At 37.7% G+C, this 27,478-nt stretch overlaps 1 protein-coding gene across 2 annotated transcripts in view; it reads left to right on the top strand.

Moving 5' to 3' along the window:
* Positions 1-9,127: 9,127 nt before the first annotated feature.
* LOC127442582 (cohesin subunit SA-1-like) overlaps positions 9,128-27,478 on the top strand; it is a 78,422-nt gene continuing 60,071 nt past the window's right edge. For both annotated transcript variants that reach the window (XM_051700722.1, XM_051700723.1), the window contains exon 1: positions 9,128-9,278. The gene's annotated coding sequence lies outside the window, so the exon portion shown is untranslated. The remainder of the gene's footprint in view (positions 9,279-27,478) is intronic.

Raw genomic sequence — 27,478 nt, forward strand, 5'->3', positions numbered from 1 at the left:
ATAAAGAACTTTCCCACTTTAAAGCCCACACATTATGCACAACCGCTTCCCAATGGTGAGCAGCACATTATATCATAAAATGAACAAACCAAATTGCCCTCTGTCCCGTTACGCGGCAGCCCCGTTTCAACAGTATTCTGTCTTCCACAGTTCTGTCTGAAGACGCGCCGGTGTTACGAGCTGAAATACACAATCTTCTTGCAAAGGACGCGATAGAGGTTGTTTCAGATGAATTAATAAGCCTGCTGTCCCGCTGCGCGAATGTGTGGCAAGTCCTCACGGGTGTGTCAGACTGGGTGTTTAAAACGATCAAGCATGGTTATACGATACAGTTTGTACGCTGGCCACCTGCGTGTTGCGCGCAGAGTTTCACAGTCTCCTCACAAAAACGCGATAGAGACTGCCCCAGACTGCGACACACACAGCGGGATTTACAGCCATTATTTCCTTGTTCTGGAGAAGGACGGCGGGCTTCGGCCCATTCTAGTTCTGAGACACTTGAATCAAGCGCTCGTGACGTGCCCACTCAAAAAGTTAACTCAGAAACAGATCTTATCGCACATTCATCCTCAGGACTGGTTTACGTCAATAAATGTGAAGGACACGTACTTCATGAACTAATTGCACCGCGTTACAGGCGGCTTTTTATATTCACATTCGAAGGAACTGCGTATCAATTTAAAGTCCTTCATTTCAGTCTGTCTCTGGCTCCCCACATGTTCACAAAATGTTCTGATGCGGCGCTCGCCCCATTGAAAATGAACGGTGTGCGTGTTTTGAATTACCTCAACGATTGGTTATTACTAGCCAATCAGAGGCACTACTGAGCAAATACAGAGACTTGCTGCTTTGCCATATGGAAAATCTGGTCTAATGTCAACTGGGTGAAAAGCACACTTTTCCCCAGCCATTAAATCTCCTTTTTAGGAGTTTGTCTCGACTCCGTGAGCATGCATTCACACCTCACGAACGAGCGCATACAGACCATTCTTTGGTGTCTGTCTCAGTTCAAACTGGAAAAACATTACCACTGAATTCATTTCAGAGAATGCTTGGTTTTATGATGGCAGCATCTGCTGTCATACCGTTAGGTCTGTTACACAAGAGACCTCTCCAGTACTGACTCAAGCGATGTTTCACATTGCACCTGGAGCCTCGGGCGCATGCACATCGCGGTGACTCGCCACTGTCTGGCTGCTTTAGCACCATGGACAGCGCCGGCCTTCTACCAACAGGGTGTTATGCTGGGTCAAATTTTCAGAAGGAAAGTGCTGACCACAGATGCATCCAACACAGGTTGGGGTGCGGTATGTGATGGACGCCCGACTTTCGACACCTGGACAGGTGCGAAACGGGCATGGCATGTCAACCACTACAGCTACTGACTGTCTTTCTAGCTTTTTTTCATTCTGACATTGTGAATCACCACATTCTGATTCGTTAAGACAACACAACAGTAGTGCAGTATATAAGTCACCAGGACGTGCTGGCCCACGCATGGCTGGCAAATATGCGTTTCCCCCAGTGCACCTCCATCATTCTGTCATCAGCAAAGTCAGAGTGGACATGAAAACAGTCCTGTTAATTGTGCCAAAATCAGTCTTGGTTTCTGGAGATGGTAGAAATACTATGGGAAATACCGCTGAAAAGAGACCTTCTCTCTCAAACACAAGGCACAATTTGGCATCCCCAGCCAGAGCTGTGAAGCATACACGTGTGGCCTTTGAACGGAGCACAGCGGACGAGCCAGAATTGGCTCAGTTGGTTATGAACACCATTTTAAAGGCTAGAGCACTGTCTACGAGATGCCTTTACACACTGAAATGGAATGTGTTCACTAATTGGTGCTTTTCATTTGGCAAAGTCCCAGTGAACTGCCCCATACTTGAAATTCGTACATTTCTTTAAGAGCGATTGGACGCAGGGCTCACTCCGTCAATGCTCAAAGTTTATGTGGTGACTTTATCTGCATATCACACACCTGAAGCCGTCACCTCTATAGGTGAATGTGATTTAATCATAATTCCTTAAGGGGGCGGGGCGGGTAATTTCCCCCTCGCCCAGCTACAGTCCAGACCTGGGACCTAACTTTGGCCCTAAAATTGCTCGTGGGGCCTCCCTTCGAGCCTCTGGACTATGTTGAATTGTGTGTGCTTTTTCTTAAGACCGCATTACTGCTGGCTTTGACCTCAGTAAAACGGGTCAGTGATTTGCAAGCACTGTCAGTTGACAATTCATGTCTGGAGTTTGTTCCGGGTCTTTCAAAAATCACTGTCAAACCCAGAAAAGGCTATGTGCCTAAGGTTCTAACCACACCTTGAGTGCAGGTGGTTCACCTTCAAGCCTTGTTCCTCCACTGAATTCGGATGAGGTGAAAACAGTCCTTGCATTTGTTATGCCCTTTGCGAGCGCAACACACATACGTTGAGTGCACTCGGCAATTCAGACTGTTTGATCAGCTCTTTGTGTGCTATGGAGGACACATGAAAGGAATGTCCATCTCCAAGCAAGGACTTTCTCACTGGATCGTTGATGCGATCGCCCTGGCTTACTAGTTGCAGTTTGCGAATTGCCTAATTGGTGTTAAAACACACTCAACTAGAGGCGTGGCCTCTTCATGGGCATGGACGAACGGTGTCTCCTTACAAGACATATGTTTTGCAGCATGATGGTCTTCTCAAAACATATTCACAAGGTTTTACAACCTAGACATAAAGTCTCTCATAGCAAGTCATCTCTGTCTAGAGCACTTGCTATTTCATTGACCAAACATATACTTATGCCCCTCTTTTTAAGTACAGGCTCCCTGACTTTTTACACAACCACCTGCATTCAGACCATTGTATTTCCCAAAAGTCAAAGGCAATTTTATTACAAATAAACTTCCTTCCCGACTGGGTGCGTGAAGGGGTTAATTCATACTATATGACTATAGTTCATATATCCATTCTTAGTGTTCCCCTCCTGGCACACCATGAGGGTCATTCACTTGTGGCATACTCATGTCGGTCGCCATCCTGCAGGACTGCGGCGTCATGTTTTCTCTCTGGAAGGTTATGTCGTGTAGTGAGGCATGATGAGACTCTGTTCCCCATAGCGTCAGCTTAGTGACGCAATGTCAAGGGTACAGAGTCGTAAGGGAACATCTCGGTTACGTACGTAAACTTGGTTCCCTGTGATGAATGAAACAAGACATTGCAAACGCTGGCCGCACTACAGACTCAGAGTTCTTTGAGGTGCGAGCGATGTGCTCGTCCCTCAGTCAGAAAATTCTGAGGAATGGTGTTTGCGCACCTGCTTTTATACCAGACCGCTTCGCGCCTAAAAGAGCGGGACTTAAACACCATAGCCAGTTTTAGAATTGTGTTATTGTTGAATGGTTTCAACTAGGTCGTATAGAAGGACACTCCCCCATAGCATCAGCTTGGTGACACAATGTCTGGTTCCCCTCATCTCAGGGAACCGAGGCTACATACATAACTGAGACGTTTTCAGCACGGACAAATTGGTGGATTTATTTCAAGGATGGATTAAGAACTGAGAGGCCCATGGGCCGGTACACAGTGGAGGCCCCCATGACGTGTCACGTGACTACGTTCACCTTTATGTGCTGCAGGACGCTTGGCAGATTTGGTTGGATTTTTCAAAGAGACAGAAGAAAAGTTTGTAGCAATGTCTGACACGGCCAATTATACGTACTTTTTAATTATGAACCTATTCAAAATCATGCGTTTTTAGAGATGTGCATGGTAGGCCTATTAAAATACCAAAATCACTATTTGGTTATTCTGCGTGTGTTTAAAGGTCTTCAACCCGATCTGAGTCCGACGGTAGCCGACAAACCATCAGGTTTTGAGCCAGGTTCGGGTCAGAGTTACGGGCTGTTCACACGTGCGTCTGCGCTGTTTTTAAACTGTTTTTCTATGTAAACACGCACTGGATGGACGTCTTGATCGTTACGCCGCGCCACAACTCAGGACCATCGCATTTTTTTAGACACTGCATTAAGTTTAAAAGAACTTTAATATTTATAAACGCATCTCGTGACACCTGTGTTCTGTTTCACCATTTGTTGCGCTGCATCAAGCTTTTTCAGCAGTGGTGTGTCATCTGATGAAGTTCAGGTTGCAAAGAGGATTTACACATGATTCCAGATTTTTTTTCACCAGTTTCAGCGCTTGATAAACGGTGAGTGTTTTCCCCCTTTTGCTCTGGTGTGCAGACAATAATTACACAAGTTAAATGCTGAATCATTTCAAATCAAAGCATCCCGAAGAAGTCCTATAATGTTCACTGCCTCATGGAAACTGAAACTGCCCGGGCAGAATTACGCATTTTCCATTTATTAAGAATAGGCCTACTATGTTGCAGGCAGTGACAGAGATTATTTTTGTTCGACTTTGATGTGATTTTATCATTTGAAGATGTATTGTGCTATTTAGGCTCATAGCTCACTGTGCACTTAATTTCCTGCTATCTGAGATTGTGTTTGATGCATACGGTGCATGGCAATAAACTTTCTTTATTCCCGAGTCCCGACAAATAACAGAATAACCGGTCATGAACTCACGCGGTTAACCAAATATTACAAACGGTTACCGTGCACATATTTAGGGTATTAATGCATCTTTCTCTTTATCATTAAACATTACATGCATGCAGGACTTAACCATTTTAAAGTCCTCTATACTGTTGCTTGTATGAACTGAAACCATCAGCTTTGTACACAGCCAGGGTAAACTGCACCTCTGTGTTTGGAAGCATTTTGTGAATCAGACGCTGTTCTCTGTAGTCCTTCAAATAAACGCGCAGCACCTGTGACACACAGATTCCCTGAGTGCGCACTTGAGTGGCTGTGCTCGTGCTGCTGTAGTCCAACACGCATTTGGCCGAACAAATGGTATTTCACAAAAGGCTGACATTTACATGGATTTATAATAGAAATCTCAAAATAAATTAAAATTTGATTTAGAGCTCGGGACCCTTTGGGTTAGAGGCCCCTGGGCAACGGCCCAATCGCCCGGTGATTAATCCATCCTTGATTTATTTGGAGAAACATGGTTTGTATCTCTGTTATTTATTTATTTATTTATTTTTAATCTATAAAACCATTACTGTACATTAGAAAATGAAAAACTATGCAAAACAGGACAGCTCACACGACATTAACTGTAACGCTAGCTTCATTAGCTTTGGTTTGCTAGCCTGTAATGCCCATTGGATCGTGAATAAATTTGCTATTCTGTTTTATCTGTGTTTTGAATGATTCAAACGTCTCCTTTGGTCAAAATTTGCCGTTCTCGTCTTAAATATGTGACTTACTGTATGTGATTCATTTAGTTCAAAGTCTATAACCTGTCTACACCGGACGCGAGTGTCGCGTCGCATAAAAAGCAAACAGTACACGTAATAATCAATGAAGCTGTCAACTGAAGGCATCCGTGCTGGCGTCGCTTAGTGCGACAGTTGGCAAATTTTGCTGCAAGCGCTTCTCCTACCAACAAGACAAATAAACGGTTTAGAACATTCACTTTGACGGGTCCAGTTTAGACCGCCTGCCGTTACGTCACGACAACGGACGCGCCTGGTGTAGACACTTCTAGATATGAAGGCCGTTTCACATCACTCGCATCGTGGACTTCGGGGCTTCCACACACCGCTCAGCATAAGCGTCATGCGGAGCTTTGAACAACCCATGAAAAGCGGTGATGTGAAAGCATGTATTTAAGGTTAGGTTAGGTTAGCAAAAAGTCAGTGGGAATTGCTGTGATACATTAATTGCTCAAAGTATTAAAAAGTTAAGTCGTTGAATGTCCTGGGATGCTTAGTTTAAATTAAAGAACTGAAGAATGCTCGAAAACATTAAAGTAACTATTGATGACTAAAAAGAAATATCATTTTTAAATATTTCTTGTTGCTTTGTACTTTAAATAACACCAGTGAGGCAAACGCTTGTGTGAAAAATCATCACCTGGTGCAAGGTTGACCTGTCATTGCATAGACTGTATTCTGATAAGTGCAAAATTGCTTCTTTTTTGGGTTGATAACCTTTTTCCCATGTTTTCTTTATGTCTGTCTTTTATAGGTTGGAATACATTTTGTGGAGTATCTTCAGCAGGCTGAGAAGTCAAGGCCTTATTCCCATACATCCTTCACACAGCAGTACAGTCTTGCACATAGATTTTTAGAGATTTTATTTTTTATTTTTTTTTTTTTTTGTGGTAATAGACACTGGAATTTTAAGCAACTTTAATAATACAATGTACTGTATATATTTCATGATTTTAATGCCTAATGTAGTAACATTACTTATACATTTTACTTATTATTGTTTTACAAGATCTTTATTAAAACTTTTGTAAAATGAGTTTAAATGTACTTATTACATGTATTAATATTCATCCAAAATAAAGGAGGTATCATATTAACATTTATGGTGTGGTTTATTTTACAATTTGTAAAGGATAAAAAAACTAAAAAATTAACCCATTTATGATATAAAATTAACCCAGCAATCCTATAAATATGAACCAGCATTTGGTTTGAATAAAATAACCTATTTGCTGAGTTAAAATAAACAACCCAACTTGCTGGGTTAGTTTAGCCCAACGTGTGTTCTATCTAATCTATCCTAGATTTCATATCTATCCAGATATGAATAAGATACATTGTTATTATTACAAACAGTATGAGAAAAATGGTCTGTTCCATTGTCCTGATGTTAATATTTGATATTTTTTCATGTCACACAGTCATGCAATCATGCAGGAACACCAAAAGTTCAAAAATAAGTACTTTGAAACTGATTTTTTTACAAACTTCATTAAATATTTTTTAAAATATGAATAACTGTGCATGATGAACAAAATGGTGACTATATGAGACAAATAAGACAGGTGGTTTGGAGTATCAGAGTTACTGATAGCATAAGGTGTTTTTTTCCCTTTGGAAATCAATCACTGTGTAAATCGTTTGTGAAATTCTTACATCATTTTTAGCTTTAAATTCAATGCAACAATTTACATTTGAATGGATTTATGAACGATTTAAACAGAAATTTGTTCTGCTCATGTTTCATTACATAATGTTATATTTTTTTACATATTATGATGTTATATTATGTCTCATATTTGTGTAAGCAAATAACACAGAAAGAGGAAATCAAGCTAATTAAGCGCTGCACGTTACATGGGTATGCATCTGTGGTAGTCTGATGGGTTGTTTCCTTTGTGATCCAGACTTCTCTCTTAATTTGAATGACTCATCAGCCTTGCAACCAGATGAGAGGTCAGTGTTGACCACACCAGACCAGACCACACCAAGTGCAAAGATCACCCACATTACGCTCTAGTGCAATTACACAAAGGTCACTTAAGATTAGGCAGTGGTGGCTCAGCAGTTAAGGCTTTGGGTTACTAACCAGAAGGTCAGGGGTTCAAGCCCCAGCACCACCACTGCTGGGCCCTTGAGCAAGGCTATTGACCCCATCTGCCATATCATGGCTGACCCTGATCCTGAGCTGGGATATGTGAAAAAAAAAAAATGTGTGGGGTAGCAGTTAAGGCTCTGGGTTACTGACCAGAAGGTCAGCAGTTGCCCTGTACCCTACATGCTCCAGGGTGCCATATCATGGCTTACCCTGTGCTCTGACCCCAGCTTAGCTGGGATATGCAAAAATAAAATAAAAAAAATAAAACAATTTCACTGTATATGTTCAAAATGTATAATGTGTGACAAAAAATAAAGGCTTCAAGACAGAAAGATTTAATATGCTGTGTTTTCATGTGAAAGGTAAACAAGATTAAGCACAAATGAAAGATTAAATTAATGCAATCAGAAAAAAACAGGAGTAAAAATTATATAAAGATCAAGTTTTCCCTTTCTTTGAAAACATCTATTGGCACAAGACCTCAAAAAAAAAAAACCTACAAAAAAACCTCAAAAAAAAAAAAAAAACTAAGAAAAACAGTTTTGCTGCTTGTGCAATGTACTTAATTAAAATGAACTAACGCAACACAATTCTAGAATATTTTGTGACAACTTGATTTCATTGAGTGTAAAATGGAAGTTTCCTTAATCCATTTGAGTTGGGACTACATGAATACTTTTTGTGGCGTTAATGTAGCATTAATCAAACTGGGCAGGGGATTTGCATTTCCCAGCATGCTTTGCATGAGACTCGATTGGGAGATTAAATGTTAAAATTAAGTGTCAATTCCATATGAATATAAAGAGGGATATTTGTTAGTGTTTGCTATTTTATGTTGAGATTTAGAAGAGTTTCTGTTATGTTGGAGTTTTGGGGTTACCATTATGGTGAAGAGTGGAGCTTGAGCTAACGATAAGTACAGGTAAATTGCATACATAAAGTTGATTGCTTGCTTTGTTGAGCAAGTGCTGTGCTGACCATACCATAGATACTAAATTTCACTCTGTACATCTAACCAGTGTTTAGCATTATAATATTTACTTTCATTAGTTAGTACATAAAGAAATAAAAGAGGTTAATTTGAGTTATAGTGACATGTTTAATTTTGTTGGGTTTACCCAATTCAACTAGGTTCTTTTTACACAAAGTTTTTTTGTTGAGATTACATATTAATTTTAAGAAAACTTGTTTGAAACACGTGAAACCACTGTCCACTGAATCAAGTTCGGCCAAAGAGCCTTTTATTTTATTTATTTTTTTGAGTTGGGGGGGGGGGGGGGGGAATATATGATCAGCATTCAAACCTAATTTAATGGAAATATTTCAGGTGTCCACGTGTTGAGCTTTTGAAATATTAATCACAGAATAAACACATTTGAATCAATAAATAGAATGATATTATTTATATATATATATATATATATATATATATATATATATATATATATATATATATATATATATACTGACTATCCCCTAAATGCACCACCAATCAGGAATCACTCGTCTTTAAAGGAAATACACGTCAGCACCAAATTTACGGTATTTTAGCGTCTAGACTGGTGATTCGCTTGGCCTGGTTCTGAGGGTCTCTCCTCCTCGCCCTGTCGCCCGCCGCGCCTCTGCAGTCACCAGCTGTGTCCGCCAGAGGGCGCTCGAGCTCCGATGTCAATACGCGCCATTCGATTGTGGAAAATGCCACCAGATGGCGGTTTAGGATTGCTGCTCTTCTGAAAGGCGCGGTTCATTCTCCCGGTCCAATTTTCAATTAATAAATCCATACATCGGAAAACATTTATCGAATTCCGAATCGCGGGAACGCCGACCTATACGGCCATGAGCATTCCAGGTGAGTTTCGTGCGTTTTTGTGGCGTTAGTGCTGTGTGAAGGGTAGCGGGTCTGGAGATTAAAGATGGAGGACAGCAGGGCTGGTGGGGGATGGGCGGCTTCTCCTCTGCTCGCACACTGTATACATCTCCTCAGGCCAGATCCACACACCCGCAGCCGAGCTTTAGCGCCTGCGAGAGCACACATGGCTCGATTATAAACAAAAGGTGTTGTTTTCTTATTACAGAAATGTTATGGGCATCATGTGTTTCTGCAGAGCTGCATCGGATTTGTCGCAGACCGTGAGCTGGACTCATTATATAATAATAGGTTTAGTTATGGCAAACACAGATTACTGCGTATATTATTGGTGGTTTTTGTGTATAAAGTTTTCTTTTCGTCACGACACGCATCACAGGTCCCGTTATTTTAAGTCATTCTTGTCGTCCAAATCCAAGAAATGATTTAAGACATAAAACTTATCAACAGAAGACTATAAATGTAAAATGTGGACATGCATTATATTAAATCATATAGTTAATTTCAGTGTAAGAGACCGAGACAGGTGTACTAGTGTTGCTATAATAGAGAGGAATAGGCTGAGCAGTGTGCCAGTGAATATGTGAGAGATTTTAGCGGGTAAATGTGTTTGTAAGGGGGGATGGGGTTGAGTTTTCACCTTTGTTTTTCACTTATGTAGTTTCTCAGACTGTAGGAAGATCACACTAGTAGTGAAACTTCACAGTCAGCTCACCGACACTTTACCTGTGTTATTTCTCACTTTTGTCTTAGTCAAGTTTTCCTCATACGTTAACTTGGCTTAAACTAGTGAGATAATTGGGTTATATATGTATATGTTTTTTACTTTTTTGTATATTGTCAGCTGACATACAATACTGTATATGGGAGCATTTATTCTTAAATAAAGAAAAGTTCTGCTTTATATCAGTAATGGACCAGTTTCTTATTCCCAGTTCAACAGGTTTGCAGGTTTATTTTATAGCAAATCCCAGTTTTCCCTTAGAAAGTTTTATTAGCTTTCCGTAGTGCAATGGTAATTTTTGTGCTCTGTGATTGCAAGGCAAGGCAAGTTCATTTAAATGGCACATTTCATACATAATGGCAGTTCAAAGTGCTTTAAAAATGCTAAAGAAAATATAAGAGGCATAAAATATATAAATGCATTTTAAAACAATTTAAGAACAAGAAATACAAATAAAAAGAAATACATTAAATAAAACAGTAAAAATTAATAAAGAAAAAGAATATAGAAATAAAATGATACAGTGCAATCAATAAGTGCAGCACAGTGCTGTTTTCAGTCTGTATTTAAATGCGGCTACTTTTGGAGCACATCTGAGCTCTTCTGGAAGCTGGTTCCAGCTGCGGGTGGCATAATAGCTAAATGCAGTCTCACCTTGTTTTGAGTGAACTCTTGGTATTTCAGACTGACTTGAGGTTTAGGTTTACATTCAACAGTCATGTCTGCAATGTATTTATGTCCTAGGCCATTGAGTGATTTATAAAAGAGTAATAGTACTTCAAAATCAATTCTAAATGTAACTGGAAGCCAGTGTTAAGATCTGAGGTCTGGAGTGATATGCTCAGATTTTTTGGTTCTGGTGAAAATCCTGGCAGCAGCATTTTGAATGAGCTGCAGCTGTCTAATGGTCTTTTTGGTAATGCCAGTGAGGAGTGCATTACTGTAGTCCACCATGCTGATGATAAATGTTCAAGTTTCTCTGAGTCTTGACTGGATACAAAACATCTCATTCTCACTATATTTTTTAGATGATAGTAGGCTGATTTGGTTATTGCTTTGATATTTCTACTGAAACTAAGGCCTGACTCCAAAATGACCCCAAGATTCTATACTTGATTTTTTGTCTTTAGATCCCTGGAGTCAGGGTATGTGTTTACCTCTGGAATTTTGCCTTTGTTGCCAAAAACAATGACCTCTGTCTTGTTGCTTAACTGAAGGAAGATTCAGCACATCTAACTGTTAATTTCGTCAATGCACAGGCACAGAGAGTCTATGGGGCTGTTGTCATTTTGCGACAGGGCTAGGTATATCTGGGTGTCGTCTGCATAGCTATGGTACGCAATTTGGTTCTTTTCATAATTTGGCCTACTGGGAGCATATACAGGTTGAACAGGATCGATGCAAGAATTGAGCCTTGTGGGACTTCACACCTCATGGATGTCCACTCAGATTTATAGTTGCCTATGTTCACATAGTAACCCCTCCCTTCTAGATATTACCACAACCAGCTGAGGACCATCCCAGAGAGCCCTAACCAGTTTTCCAGTCTGTCTACGAGAAAGCAAGAGTTTTCAGAACAAAATAGTTATAAACACGCATTACCATTTAGCTAAAAACTGGAAGTGCTCTGTGAGGCCTTTAAAGAAATACTCCAGGTTTAATACAAGTTAAGCTTATTTGACAGCATTTTTGACATAATGTTGATCACCACAAAAATAATTTTGACGCGTCCTGCCTTTTCTTTAAAAATAATAACAAATCTTGGTTATAGTGAGGCACTTACTATGAAAGTGAATGGGGCCAATCCGTAAATGTTAAAATACTCAGTGTTTTAAAAAGATTGACCTGTTTCATGTGATGTCACTGTATGACTGCGCCGCCATGTTTGTGACTAATGTGTGGGTGTGGCAAAAGCTGGTGAATTTTCTTTTTTTTTTCTATTTATAAATCTTGAAAAGGTGATACTGTTGTTTAATTACCAGAGCCAAAATGTCATTTTTCTTTCAATAAAGTTTTATCTTTTAACTGACACTGCATTTTTCTTCTTTGCCAAAGTCAAGCAGTGATGAGTCAAGTAGAGTCTTTGCTCATTTGTTCAGACATGTCAGTTATCTATACACATGTCTACTATATTTATAACATAATCGAGTCAGATACAATTAAACTGGAAATGCACATAGGACGGTGCTGTTCATAACACCCAGACTGTATAAAAGGTGTGTCATAAGTGTAACACATTGTAATAAATAAAAAGCACAATAATGTGAATATATAGTACATATTTAATGTGTATATACTAATGTAAGTCAATAATGTCACACCATAAGATCATGAAGCACAGACTTTATTCACACCACCAGACTACAATGTAAAACACTAATATGCCTCGGTTGCTTTCTGTGTATTCTTCATGAGTTAAAAGCAGGTCTTACATTCATACAGACGGGATCATCACAGACTTTTTGTAATATTGTGACCAAATCAGAGCAGAAAACAACACAAACTGCACTCACCGGTCCCACATCAGACTCGCCAGCATACGGAGATAAATTGTGGGTAAAATATATTTAAATGTTTGCGAAAGTCAAATTTGGCAATATTTGTGCTGACCTCAGACCTGTATACACCTTTCCTGGGACTTTGCATGGGTCAAAAGCATTTTTTGATGTGTTTCTTGAGATCGTTTTATGGGTGTTTTTCCATTCACCGCCATGGTTTCCTCCCGCTGATGGTCACAAATATGGTGGCTGCGGGGAAAAGTGACATCACTGAAATGGGTCAATAGCCACAAGATGTAAACAATATGTGTGTTAACATGATTTTAGTGTGATAACTTCGCTAACTAACCTTTTTGTGTAAAGTCCAATTTTATAAACAATTTTGTTGCCATGATGACGTAACACCGTAAACTGTAAAAACAACGATTTAAACAACTTTACAGCTCAAATAATATGCAAGTTTTTGCAGAAAAATTAATGTAGGCTAAGTGCTTTTATTAAATTACAAGCTTCACATTTCTGCCTTTAAGCCCTCCAAAAATTGGCCCCATTCACCTCCATTGTAAGTGCCACACTGTAACCTCGATTTTTGCTTTTTTTTAATTTTTTTACTTGTGGTAGTCAAAATTATGCCACAAATGATGTCGATTGAGTTTAAAGGTGCTGTAAGTTATTTTTTTTCATGGAAAAGTATACAAAAAATGTTCCTACTCCCTTAAAGATATTAATGAAATAAGTGTCCTGAGATATCCCACCGGTCAGTGTGACAGCTGTAGAGTTTGTAAACAAACAAAAACAAAAATGTGTCCGCGGACCACCTGCCAATAATTTTGCTCGTTCTCATTTGAAGCGGCTCATTGAGGCTATGTTTCATAATGTTTGTTAGTTGAGGGCGCTACTGTGCCACTGTTGAATTTGACAGCACAGGAACAAACAATGCTGCTGTTTTGCTTGATTTTTGTCTCAAAATTATCTTTGGATGGCAGGGTTTTGGAATGAGGGTATGTGGCTAATTCAATGGCTCAGTCACGTGAAAGCTTTAGAATGCTAAAATAGCTTACAGCACCTTTAACTTGTATTGAATCTGGAATATTCCTTTAAATACGAAGTATTGAAATACATTGTAAAGCCTGAGGCTAATTTGAACTTCCAATAAGCCTAAAATTGTCTTACAATCCATTCACAGTTATGTATTTTATCTAATTATTTAAAGAGCAATAATATATTTATTTATTTGTACATTTTCTAAGCCAGAGAACCTTGGTATAGTTTGTAATAAGTTAATTATGGCAACATTGAAGTGCACAGATGCTTTTGAAGATGCTTTTCTTTTCATAATTCTGTCTTACAACGATTGTTTTTGCATTGAAATTATGTGACTTTTATGATTTCAGGCAGTATTGACTGGACTGGTCTATTAAGATCTTGTAGCCAGGGCCATATCTTACCATTTTGGCCCCCTAGGCGAGATCGCTATTTGTCGCCCAGGGGGAGCGATCTCATCCTGTAGGTCTGTGGTCTGGTCTGCATTGGTCAACTCACCTTTTAAGTGATTCTTATTGGAAATTCTGTTTGGAACGACCCTACAGTATGGATTGCGCTCCCTTTGAAGTGCCCTGCAAAAGCATGATAAGCACCAGTTAGAAAACAGCCAGACGTGCTTAACAGTTGTAGATGGAGTGTGTGTTCTCATTGTAGAAATCATTTGATTTGTCAAGATTTCTCAACCTCTATGTGAGATCATGGATGTTCCTGAGTCTTTTTATCCAGAAGAGAGAGACTGCAGATTTTAAATGCTTTGGCTATATCTTCTGAAAACAAATTTTGTCAATGTTTAGAAGTACATTAGCATATAGATGACCTTAAAGTTAGGCCTAATAGATATGGACTAAAAGCAGCAAAACTTTAATTTTGATTTCACAGAGTCTTTAAGTATCAGTATTGTAATATAATGATAGAATAATTGATGTGTGTTGCAGATCAATACAAGCAAGCAGTCAGCAAAACCGCAAGCTGAGTTTGTCTGTGATGTGCAAATGATGTAAGCATGCAAGTCTACCCAGAAGTTGGCTTAAGCCAGTGGTTCTCAAAGTGTGGGGCGCACCTCGTAGGTGGGGCTTAGAGGTATTGTAACTGGGGCACGGAAGACTGGCCTGTTCTCAAATCTCGTTCACTTTCACACATTCAACAAAAATACTGACAACGAACACAAGAAACTGTGTGCGCAAATTATTTTCCTCTGCCTTTTCTCCTGCCTTGTTTAAACTTTCGCCTGGCACCACAGCACGTCCTGCGTGCACACTATCATTTGACTTCAGAAGAATTGAAATCTAAGGCACAAGTGTTATGGACAAGCTTTTGGAGCTTGGACAGCCACAATCACGATCCTCTCATCCCTCAATCTGGTGTTTCACATATGAAAAATGTCACACTGGTTTTGAACGATGAGGGTGAGTAAATTATTGCAGAAAGGTCAATTTTTTTTCCAGTGGTAATTAAAGTTTGTCAGTATAATTAATAAAGTTTAAATTATTGTACAGAGGTCCTGACCGTGGCGAAACAGCACATCGACAGCGCTGTCACGTGATACTTGTTACTTTTTGTTAGCGCTAGCCAGGATGGGCCAGTCACAGTCATTTAATATTACTGGATGAGGATTTTAAAAATACTTTTATAGAGACAGGCTTATTTCCATTCATATGTTTGAATCCTTGCAATTACCAGTTTTTATTAAAAATAACCATCTAGTGTAAAAATGTCTCCAAGGAGATATAAAACTGTCTGATAGTTAAATGTGGATGAATGGAGGATTCGATTTTCTGAGCGGCCAAGCACCCCCTGGAGGAAGAAAACTTTGTGTCTCATGAAATACAACAATAGTCTTTGGCTGACAACATGTGCAATTTGCAATGTGTTCATGCCAATGGGTTGCTACTGCAGCAGTATCACTTTTTATTAATTAATTCATTCTTTTTTTATTATTATTTTTTTTTTTTATAAAGTATATGCATAATTTTTGTTTTTATGTATTTATGTAACACAGAAAGTATTCACAAAATAAAAAGTTTTTCTTGTTTTAAAGGGGGCTGTGAACTGAAAAATTGAGAACCACTGGCTTAAGCGCATGCATAGCACATCCTGTGGTTGTAGAAAGTGCAGGCATTAAAAAAAATCTGAAAACCAACTCCTGTTCAGTAGAACATTGAAAGGAGACTGTTTTAACTAGCCAACCATGTAATTGTTTGTCTACTTTGCATCATATTTTCCTAGTAGTTTGAGAGTACGAAATCCTCCCTCTCTCAGTTACTTTCAGTCTCAAGTTGTAATGCTCTGTTCTAGATGTTTAATAGTGGCTCATCAAATCGTTTAGCAGCCACAACCTGTTCATTGTTACTCTGCACAACACACTCATAATGACATCTTCCTTCCTGTTAGTCCGGAAGGCATGTGTGTGCTTGTACATGTGTCTTTTAGTGATTGCAAATGTTCCCGTTCAAAATAGTCTGTTTGACGTCAACAGGGTTCGCTTTAGTGCCAAACATGAAGGAAAAATCTATTAGTTGAGAGAAGGGCGGATCCATATGTTATTGTATGTTATCAAGTAGGGGTGGGCGATATGACCAAAATCTTCTATCACGATATGAGTAATTTTATATCACAATATTGACATCACAATATAGTAATTTTTTTCTGGAAAACCAATAAAAATCATTTAACATGATAAATAACCATATTGTAATGCCTATTTTTGGTCAGTGAAATAAATATTTTTTAAATGAAAACTACTTCCTCTTCTTCTGCTTATTTAGAACTTGACAAACAGTCAAAGTTAAAAATAAAATAAACACTCGGTTTTAAATCAACCTTACCATAATACTCAATTTCACTTTAGTACACATTTCAGTCTGATATGTTCTTGACCAATATTATTATAAACTTTCCTCAAGAAACTCAAGATTCATTTTCAAAGCAATGTAACAAAGAAAATATTACATAATTTTAGTAAAAACAATTCCCAACAAAAATAACATATCTTGAAAAAAATAAATGTAAAAAATATTTATAAACACTACTTGCAAAAAAAAAAAAAAAGTCTTTTGACTTTCATAATATTCTTTAGCATGCTTCATTTTGAGGTGGTGAAACAGATTGATTGTATTACAAGTGATTATTGGCGCACGACAGTTTGCAGATTACATTTTTCTAATCTGTTTTGGCTTTTGTGAACCACAGATGTCGCACCCTTTCATGAATGAATGAATGAAGCTCACCTTCATTTTCTTGACTTTTCTACTGATCATATCATCAATAATTCATCAAATGATGGATAAGTAGGCCTACAGATGTGTGGTGTAGTCAAGCATACCTTGGCATGTTAAAGAGATGATTCAGGTGTCTAGATCACAGTGATGCTTTCCCAGCAGAGTGTATCAGATCACTGTGGTTTTCTGCATCCTCCGCTATAGAGCACTCACAATCGGCCTGCAAAATCAGAATTGCAAAGAATCAGCAATGAGTTTGTGGGCATGTTTGAAGCGTTGCCTGATCCGCATAATTCCTTTTGTGACTCTGGTGCTAAACCAGCGTGCGCAAATTCTACCGGCCGCAGCTCATTCCCTGCTCAAGCCTGGTTTCAGTCTCATGTGAAGCACTGCCACTGAAAGATATGCACATGCTGCGCACATGGATATTTACATTTCGCGATATAAACAATATAGTAAAATCTCTATCGGTTGACACTTTATATCGTCGCCACGATATATATCGTCATATCACCCACCCCTTTTATCAAGAGATGGATCTAGATCTGTAGTGAAGCACATGAATCTGGCATCAGTGCATGTTTTATTAATCTTACCGCTCTAACTGTTGAGATTTAACTGGATTTATCAAGCATTGTGTTAATCAGTTATGACTTAAGTTATATTTGCTCCTACTTGCTAACACTTCTGCTTTTGAAGGGAACATGGTTAGGCTTATTGTTGGAGATAATAAGGCAATAAAAACAACAACCATAAATATTAAATTAACCTAACATAATAGAGTTTCCTTTGAACCACTTTTGAGGTTATCCACTTGGCACAGTACAGATTTTTGCTGGCCAAAGTCTGTCTTATGAAGAATGAGCTTGTTGAAAGATAAAAAAAAAAAAATCATAGGAACTAAAGAAAGAGGCTCTTTTACTTCAAGGCTTACTTGATCAGAGTTTGACTTTTTCAACATCTTGGCACTCTTGGACATACTCAACAGTAAATTGTCTTGGTCTACTCTTCACAAGAAAATATTTCCACAACATTCAATTTCCAGTGTGTTGAATGAACTGGAAACTTTATTAGGCTATATTTTTAAAATTTACTTTGTGACATATTATTTGATTGGACTACCAAATATTAACACTAAATTTGATTGATTAATCATGCAAGGGAGAGAGCTAGGTAATGGCATGGTAGGTTAAGGCACTATTCTTTGTGAAGCTGCATTGGAACAATATGTATTGTGAAAAGTAGGGCTGCCACGTTTACTTGATTTAATTGTACTTGATTAAAAATATTCCTCAATTCCAAAATTGCCTAATCGACAAATCGAAAATAAGGTGGAAGTGGACGAGGGTCCGAAAATGTAACGACAAGAGGTGTCAGGCTGTGCAAAATGCAGTTGTCTGTCGACTGAAAAACGATAACATCACTTCTGCAATACAACAGCACTTGAAAACATGGCATCCAGTTTTCACAGACTTGCCAGACACAGCACGGTAAGTTCACTAGGTAGACTGCTTGCGATTGCAATTAGATTTTTTGATGATTAAGATTGTAATAGTTTGCAGTGCCCCTCTTCTGATAAATATATTGTAGTTTATGGTCATTATCAAAGGTAAAATTCAATGTGGGAATCCAGAAAACTTTATTTACTGAACAGAGCTGCAGCTCTGTATGCTGTCAGTCATAGCAAAAAATGAGCTTTCTGTTAAAGGTACACGGACGCGCATCTCACGCCCCGCAGACAAAAAAATTATCGGGCTTGCCTGAGGGAATAACAGCTAATCTCGCTTGTGAAGTTATTAACTGTGTTTACTCAAGAAGGAACTTAATGTCTTGTTGCTTAAGGGCATTTTACACAGTATTTGGAAAGCAAAAAGCTATATATCTGGAAAGTATGTAGCCAAACATTGCCTGCAACTGCTGCAGCTCAATGCAAGAGAGTGACAAACATGCATCTTCCCCATGACACGATTACTATAAATATTATATTCCGTGTTGCATGTTAGTGATCGTGAAATATAAAATATTTAATTTCCAGGGCCTGTTTTCCTATATTTGAGTTCTAAACTGAAATGGGTAGATCGCGTTGAACTAGTTAATGAAAAAGTTGATCCTGCATTAAAAAAATTTGGGCACACCTGGAGTAGCCAATGCCTGTCAGCTGGAATTATTTAGATTTTTATAATATAGATCTGCTTTGGGTGTCTGTTGACTTTAGATATTGTTTGCTTAATTGTTTTGTTGACGTTATCATTCAATTGTAGAGTACATCAACACCTAGGCCAGTGTTACTCACTATTTTTTGTAAGTGGGCCACTTTGGGTTGAGGCAATCATTTAGAGGGCCGCACCAGTAATGTAGTCGAGGGTATACGCAGGCATACACCGTATGCCCACCTATCTTTCTTAGGATTTTGTGTGTGCCCACCTAAAATAAGTGATAATACGTATGGCCGCCAGAACAATGAGTAGGCTTTTGACCCGGAACTTTTTCAATCTAATAACACGATGCATGTTGTACTTTTTCTTCCAATATTATCAATTATCAATTGAGAGCAAATTCAGAGCAATAGAGCACATGCAATTGATTTGATGTACAGCACATCACAAATATATACATACACACATCAAATAGGCTACATCACATGTATAAGACCCATATTAAGGGTTATCTCAGTTGTTGGATGAGATTAAATGTCCCTTCTGCCCCTTGACTGAATTCATTCTAAATTGATAGTCTGTTGTTGCTATCCTTGTGAGGCAATCCAGGTGTGCATTGGTCAGTCTGTTTTTGTTTCACTATGTTCATTGTTGAATATGTTGCTTCACATGAATAAGTGCTGACAAAAAATGATGTCACCTTTTGCACGCACTGCTTCAGAAGTGGATACTCTGTGTCTGACACAAGGCTCTAGAAATGGGTAACACCTGATCTTAGTTCACCTTGCAATGTGTCATTTGTCTGCAGCTCTACTATCTCACTCTCTATTCCAGCACAGTCAGGACAGAGAGCTGTGATGACTGGGGTAAGAGATGACACTGGCACATGAAAGGGCTTCTGAATGAAGTTGAAAAACTCCTTGTACTTCATGATATCCTTAAATCTTGATTCAAACTCCAACTTCAACTCCTACTAGCAAACTGATATGCAGTTGCGTTCTATTTCGGCCATTCTGTACAACAGCTGCACTATACTGCCATCTATTTGCCATCTTGGGAACAATAGATATTTTCAATGACGTGATTCAGGCCTGCATTAAACACATTGAATTGAAATTGTATCATTGTTATGTATAATTAATGGAAAATAGGAAAATCACAGCGAACCGCAAATTAAGGGCTCGCGGGCCGCGCAATATGTACCACTGACCTAGACTAATGGACGTAATTAATTTATTTCAGTCTATGTTTGTTTCAAAAGTCCACTCTTAAAATACTTATATTTTGCATTTTTCTAATTTAATTAAGCTTATTATTAATTACAAATTATATTAGGCTATTAACATTTTGAGTAAAATTTTTTTATGGGATTGAAATTGTTAATTTTAGGTTTAATTTAGTGATTTAATCTGACATTTAAATCACACAATGCATGTTTGTTCTTTTCCCTTATAGTTAGTGTCACCGTCATTGTGGTTTAAGTAGCATGTATGCTGGGTGGAAATCTCAAACATAAAGTATTTTCTTGTTTGCATCAAGTCAACAATGAAGGATGTCATCACTCAATCACGCACCGTGACCGAAGTCGGACACGTTTACAATTGCTGCCTGAATTGATATGCACCTTGGTATTGGCAGCTTGTGATGTGCGAATGATTTGCATGCCATAGATTGCCGACCCCAGTGTACATACTCATTGTTACATTGTACTTACATTTCAAGTATCTGTATGTTGACCCTAACCTACCCCTAAATCTAACCATCCCCCTAAACCTACCCCTACCCATACTAGGGTTGCACGGTATGCCGTTACTAATGAAATAATGCTATACCAAACAAATTTAAAAGGTACGAAATCATCTTGTTGTTAATTTCAGTATCATATTAAAGTATGCTGCCATAAGCAAAATGTAATGTAATGTGAGAGTTTTGAGATGAAATCAAAGACCATTTGAAAATAATAATAAAAAAGCCTCTGTATGGCCAAGTGTGATTATTAAACAGCAAAAGGATGTCATTTAATGAAATAATATACAGTCACATATGCTGTGCGCCACAGTGTGAATAAGAGGCGCCTCTCTGCCCTGTCATCTCCTACGAACACACACACAAACACAACACACATACTAATGCTTGATTTTCATGCAGTGTGTCCAATAGTATCCATCTGCAGAGCCACAGACCAGTGTGTTGAGTGTATAAACGGCTGTGAACTCTATAATGATCTCTTTCTCCATTGCAGCTCTAAGATTTCAGCCTGTGAGTCACGGGAAGCTTGATATAATGAACTCTTCACAAACAGGAAGAACTTCAAAGATATTTTAAATAAAAAAAAGTCCAGCTGAAATGAGAGCTCTGTTCAACTGATTGCGTGAAATTGAAGACATTACGACAGAAAAGTATTACTACTGTATGAAAGTGTAATATTTAAAGCAGTCACAATAATACTCATAGTAACAATAATATAATATTAAATGGTTATATTATTAGATTATTACCTGTAAGCAATATCACATAAGCAATTGTACTGAATATCAGCATGTTGTGATTCAGCCATGGCAGCCTTTTTCCTCAGGTAATCAGATTGTTTTAATTAATACTGTAAAACTCTGTTTTGCATCTTTTTTTTTTTTTATATATATATATATAAAAAAAAACAAAAAACCAAATATATATATATATATATATATATATATATATATATATATTGTATATATATATATATATATATTTGTATATATGTTTTTTTTTTTAAATATACATATAATACATAATGTACAGCTTTAATCAAATGAAAATATATTACTTTTCAACAATATATGTGCAGTTCTTTTAGACAAGTAATTTTCTGTGTAATTTCATACAAAATCTAAGGTTTTTTAATTTGTTGCCTAAGTATCGAGTTAGTATCGATACCGAGGTGCCAGGGCTGGTACCGTACCGAAGCCAAAATTTTGGTGTCGGAGCAACCCTAACCCGTACCCCAATTTCGTAAAAAAGCATATGCGAATCTCATGAGGGTTCTTTAGAACAAGGCATATGTATACAGTAAGTACATTGTATGACGTCAAATTTTTTGTGTAAGTACATAAAGAGACAGCATGACAGAAGCTTGTTAAAGTGCAGCTGTTTCTGTGAGCTGGCTCCATGCTGTTTCTTTCTGCACCCTCTCCTGCAGTCTCCATTTTGTGAACGCCTACAGTGGAGCAGCCATTACTGCTGCTACTGCAATGATAACGGCACTAAAGTCTTTCCCATTTAACTGCAAGTGACCACTGCTCACTCTCTTCTTTGGGGATAAACTGCCATTGTTGTTACTTAGAACAGTTTAGAATGTTGTTTAAAAAGGATTTAATGGTTAAGAGTATTGTCTGGATGGAGAATAAGCTTTTGTCTTACAAGACACAAATAAAAGCACATTGCTAGCCTGTTTGCCTGGATAGGCGAGCTCCCAGTGGAGCTGTCCCATTAGTTATTACTGTAGTTTCTCACACATTGAGCATGAGCAGCTGGTGTGTGTGTGTGTGTGTGTGTGTGTGTGTGTGTGTTAGAGAAACACAGAAATGGGATTTTTTCTTTCTCAGTCATTGGGACTAGTAATGGATGGATCTAGCTTTCTGACAGACTTATAACAAGATACCTTATCGACAGCCTTGTCAGTGGATAGTAAACTATTTTGTTTTTAAATTTTTGGTGAATTTTGTGTAAATATTATAATTTTACTTAAGCAATTTTGCATAAATCTCATTTGATGCCATTAGGTCTTGGCGATATGACAGTATACGGTCTGATGGTAGAAATTAGAGTTGGGTATTGATAAAGTTTTCCTAATTTAATTTGATTCCGATTAACAAGCGCTCGATTCAGTTCACATTTCGATTTGATATGATACTGATATATATGTCTAGTTGTAACTTGAGTGTTGTTTTTCAGACTTTTCACATATTTCATGAAACACATTTATTTAATATTTTAGAAATTGACACTCACCAACCACTTTATTTTGTTCATATTTACACCTACTTATGCAATTAACGAATCAGCCAATTGGGTGGTAGCAGTGCAATGCATAAAGTCATGCAGATACTGGTCAGGAGCTTCAGTTAATGTTCACTTCAACCATCACAATTGGGAAAAAAAATTTGATCTCAGTGATTTAAAACCATGGCATGGTTTTTGGTGCCAGACGGGCTGGTATGAGTATTTCTGTAACTTCTGATCTCCTGGGATTTCATGCACAAAAGTCTCCAGAATGTACTCAGTGGTGTGTGGTGTGATGGGCCCATCTGTGTAATGTGTAACCAGCCTGTCTGGCACCAATCATATATGTTGAAAGGACTGATGCCTGTCAACCAAAACATGAGCTCAATGATGTCATTAAATGAGTCTCCTTTTTTATTCCATCAGTTACTCCTGGTCGGAGGCTTCTGTATATATTTCGTTTTTCGTAGGGTTACGTCCTACCTAAGTTTGATGGTGCAACACTCAAATACTTAGTAGAGCATAAATTGTGACTTAGTGCCCATTTACGACACAACTAGGCTAAGTTGTAACATACGTATAGCTGGTGCAACCGGCCCCTGATGTTTATTTAGCTATTTATTTTATTTTTATTTATTCTTTATTTAAATAGTCTGCATTTGACTGATACTAAACAGTACTGATGTTTATTTAGCTATTTATTTTATTTGAATTTATTCTTTATTTAAATGGTCAGCAATTGACTGATACTAAACATACAGTACTGATGTTTATTTTATTTATTCTTTATTTAAGTGGTCAGCAATTGACATACTACCAGTACTGATGTTTATTAAGCTATTTATTGTATTTTTATTTATTCTTTATTTTCTCAGTGTTCATTTCTAGAATTTGTTGACAATGTATAATAATAATGTCAAATTTTCTTTGATAAAAATATTTAAGAAAGCAGCCTTCTGAGTACCTTTGCATAGTCATATCGGTGCAAAATTGGTGCACAATCCACATAGTTTTCATTCCAGCTCAAAAATTTGCTATATCAGTCACCATATCGGTAATCTGTGAATTTTCCCCTCTCTAAAATCGGTATTGGTCTAAAAAATCCCATATCGGTCGGGCTCTAGTCAGAAGTTTACATACACTTTGTTAGTATTTGGTAATATTGCCTTTAAATTGTTTAACTTGGGTCAAATGTTATGGGTAGCCTTCCACAAGCTTCTAACAATAAGTTGCAGGAATGTTGTCCCATTCCTCCATAACTGGTGTAACTGAGTCAGGTTTGTAGGCCTCCTTGCTCACACACGCTTTTTCAGTTCTGTCCACAAATTGGATTGAGATCAGGGCTTTGTGATGGCCACTTCAATACATTGACTTTGTTGTCCTTAAGCCATTTTGCCACAATTTTGGAGGTATGCTTGGGGTCATTTTCCATTTGGAAGACCCATTTGTGACCGAGCTTTAACTTCCTGGCTGATGTTGCTTCAATATATCCACATAATTTTCCTTCCTCATGATGCCATCTATTTTGTGAAGTGCACCAGTCCCTCCTGCAGCAAAGCACCCCCACAACATGATGCTGCCACCCCCATGCTTCATGTTTGGGATGGTGTTCTTCGGCTTGCAAGCCTCACCCTTTTTTCTCCAAACATAACGATGGTTATTATGGCCAAACAGTTCAATATTGTTTCATTAGACCAGAGGACAGTTCTCCAAAAAGTAAGATCTTTGTCCCCTTGTGCACTTGCAAACTGTAGTCTGGCTTTTTTATGCCAGTTTTGGAGCAGTGGCTTCTTCCTTGCTGAGCAGCCTTTCAGGTTATGTCGATATAGGACTCGTTTTACTGTGGATATAGATACTTGTCTACTTGTTTCCTCCAGCATCTTCACAAGGTCCTTTGCTGTTATACTGGGATTGATTTGCACTTTTCGCACCAAACTACGTTCATCTCTAGGAGACTGAATGCGTCTCCTTCCTGAGAGGTATGGTGGCTGCGTGGCCCTATGGTGTTTATACTTGCGTACTGTTGTTTGTATAGACGAACGTGGTACCTTCAGGTGTTTGGAAATTGCTCCCAGGGATGAACCAAACTTGTGGAGGTCCACAATTTTTTTCTGAGGTCATGGCTGATTTCTTTTGATTTTCCCATGATGTCAAGCAAAGATGCACCGAGTTTGAAGGTAGGCCTTAAAATACATCCACAGGTACACCTCCAATTCAATACACCTTCTATAAGAAGCTAATTGTCTAATGGCTTGACATTATTTTCTGGAATTTTCTAAGCTGCTTAAAGGCACAGTTAACTTCTGACCCACTGGAATTGTGATATAGTCAATTAAAATTGAAACAATGTGTCTGTAAACAATTGTTGGAATAATTAATCTGAACAAAGTAGATGTCCTAAACGACTTGCCAAAACTATAGTTTGCTGATATTAAATCTGTGGAGTGGTTAAATGAGTTTTAATGACTTCAACCTAAGTGTATGTAAACTTCTGACCTCTAATTATATGTAGTACCTCTAAAATACACTCACTAAGCACTTTATTGGGAACACTAAACTAACACTGGCTAGGGCCACCCTTTGCTCTCAAAACAGCCTTAATTCTTTGTGGCATAGATTTCATAAGATGATGGAAACATTTCCTTTGAGACTCTGGTCCATGTTGACATGATTGCATCATGCAATTTCTGCAGATTTGTCAGCTGCACATTCATGCTGTGAATCTCCTGTTCTATCACATCCCAAAGGTGTTCTGTTAGATTCAGGTCCGGTGACTTGGAAGGCCACTGAAGAACAATGAACTCATTGTCATGTTCATGAAACAAGTTTGAGATGACTTTTGCTTTCTCGCATGGTGCAAAAATTCAAATAGTCATTATTTACCCATTCTCATGTAATTCCAAAGCCGTATGACTTTCTTTTGTGGAACACAAAAGGAGATATTACCCAAAACTTGACCCAGAAGTCATAAAAGTAATCCATGGGACTTGTGCAAGTCTTCTAAAGGCACACAATCACTTTGTATGATAAACAGACACAAAATGAAAGTTATTAACTCTCAATAAAATAAAATTATTGTTATGTAAACCGAACACAAATCCAATGTGGCGACATGTCAATGCACTGTAAAAAAAAAAAAAAAAAAAAAAAAAAAAATGTAGACCTCTCCAGCTCAAAAATTGTTAGTGACTTGTTGTATCTAAATTTTTCAGTTGGCTCAATGAATTTTCTGTTAATTTAATATTTTCTATTGTGGCAACAGTCTCTTAACATTGGCTCAATCAGAAATAAAATGTTGAGCCAATGGAAAAAAAAAAAAAGGTTTACCACATCTTTTTGGTCCAATTACATATTTTGAGTTGTGCAGTAGTATTTTTCTTTTTTTGTTGTTGTTTTTTTTTTTTTTTTTTTCACCTAATCATAAAAAATTATATAATTTATATCAAATTGTTTATTTCTCGCTGTCCCAATGGAAAAAATTGAACCAATGAAAAACAAATTGTCTCTCTCTTTAACATATGATTTATTAACCTGCACAAAAGAATAATGTTTAATAGATTACAGAAAGAGAAAAAACACTGGTTGCATGACGAAATAAACAAATAAACAAAAAACAAACGTGCTGCATACATTCAAGAAGGCTCATACAAGCCGCTTAAAAAAAAAAAAAAAGGAGGTAGGTCCATCAAATTGCTCCATACATTTTAAACATATTAAACATTTGAAAACCCATTATCTGACAAATATTTGCAGAACTGCTTGCAGTGTAGCTTACCAAAGAAATCCCCTCCAAATAAATAAATAAATATTAAGTGCATAAAGAAGATCAAAAAGGATAATGAACACATTGGTAAGTCTCCCAAGATACCCATAACCATCTGCTACTTCAGGACAACTGCATCATTGGCTGCATTGGAGAATTAACTTGATGTTCACCACTTCAACAATTCCTGTTTTAAAAGGGTCAGTAAAAGCCATACAGTACAAATTATAACATGTGACCGTGAAGTACAGTCTTCTTAAAGTGGAAAAAAAAAAAATATAGTTTTTGTAATTAAGCATACAGTACTCTGAAAATGTGCCTGCCCCTTTCTGAATTTCTGAGTTTGTGCACATTTTGAACTTTGTATGTGGTCAGAGGTGGCCAGATTTTGTTGGCAACTATGGTAGTAGATAGTTAGAGAGAGTCTGGTGGTAAAATAGACACAAGTTTGGTCTTTCATTTTCTTGGTGTTCATGGTTTCAATTATGTAATCTTCAGGTGTGAGAGTCTTTCATCTAGACATACTGTACCTTTCATTCAGAGTAATTTAATGGAATTCTGAAGATTGAATACCTGCCAATTAATAAACAAAATAATTTCAAAGTTCCCTAAAACACCTCAATATTTTAAGCTATAATAAAAGAGCCCACAAAAATGTTACCACCATTTTTCTGGTAATATTGTTTTGACAGAGGGAAATGAATTGATACAATTGCAGGTTAACATTTGTACTCAAGTTTAAAAAAAATCATACACCATGTGGGCACAGTACCATTTAAATAGAGGCAAAATGAAAAA

Source organism: Myxocyprinus asiaticus, chromosome 6 (assembly GCF_019703515.2).
Source record: "Myxocyprinus asiaticus isolate MX2 ecotype Aquarium Trade chromosome 6, UBuf_Myxa_2, whole genome shotgun sequence".
Taxonomy (NCBI): Eukaryota; Metazoa; Chordata; class Actinopteri; order Cypriniformes; family Catostomidae; genus Myxocyprinus; species Myxocyprinus asiaticus.